At 39.9% G+C, this 873-nt stretch overlaps 1 non-coding gene across 1 annotated transcript; it reads left to right on the forward strand.

Moving 5' to 3' along the window:
• The first annotated feature begins 245 nt into the window (after nt 1-245).
• Nucleotides 246-317, forward strand: trnam-cau (transfer RNA methionine (anticodon CAU)). The gene has a single exon. It is a non-coding gene; the product is annotated as a tRNA-Met (tRNA).
• The last annotated feature ends 556 nt before the right edge of the window (nt 318-873 follow it).

Below are 873 nucleotides of genomic sequence, written 5' to 3' on the forward strand. Positions count from 1 at the left end.
TGTGTGACGGAGTTTCATTTTAGTCTCCAAGAGACTGGATTTAATTGATGTTTTGTGTGTTTTGAGGCTGACTGGCAGCGATGAATGAATGAACCATTGTTCCATGAGGGAGCTGGTGTCAGGTCACTCCCTGTTTCTACAAGACCTCCTGCTTCAGAGACAAATGGTGAAACATTCAAAACTCAAATTCCTGTTCTTGTCACAATCCTGCACTCCTAAAGCAAAGCCTGTTCAATAAATGGTAGAGCAGAGTGGCGCAGCGGAAGCGTGCTGGGCCCATAACCCAGAGGTCGATGGATCGAAACCATCCTCTGCTAAATGAAAAGACCAAAATAAACCTGATTGTTTAGAGATGTTTATCTGTTAAAACAGGGTGGAAAAGAAACTGGTCTTCCTGCAGAACCACAAACCATTCTGAGTGTTAATAACAGTCTACTTTTGACTGAAGCAGAAGTTTACTGATAGAGGTGTTCAATTTAACCTCACAGACACATTTCCATTTCTATATTGATCATCTGCAATGCGACAAGGGGGGTGGAGCCTATCCCAGCAGCTTTTGGACGAGGGGCGGGATTTAACATGAATAGGTCACCAGTCAATGGCAGGGCCAACACATATAAACAGACTAATTATAAAAATGTTTATCCCCAGTTTTCAGTTAGAGACAGAATTTAAGTGTGGAAGATTTTTTTCTATCTTCACTTTAATTCTAAGTGTTGTAAACTGTTTCAAACAAATTCTACTGTCAAACAGTTCAAGTGTTTTCTAATGAAGCTGAATGTGCTCTTATATACTTTATTATTGTCTTTCTTTCATGTCCTCCTGAGATCAAAGACAGAATTCTAGGTACAAATAAATACACAATCAAAGCCC

Source organism: Aulostomus chinensis, chromosome 15 (assembly GCF_037954235.1).
Source record: "Aulostomus chinensis isolate RoL2024-O1b breed Wild chromosome 15, RoL_Achi_v1.0, whole genome shotgun sequence".
NCBI lineage: Eukaryota > Metazoa > Chordata > Actinopteri > Syngnathiformes > Aulostomidae > Aulostomus > Aulostomus chinensis.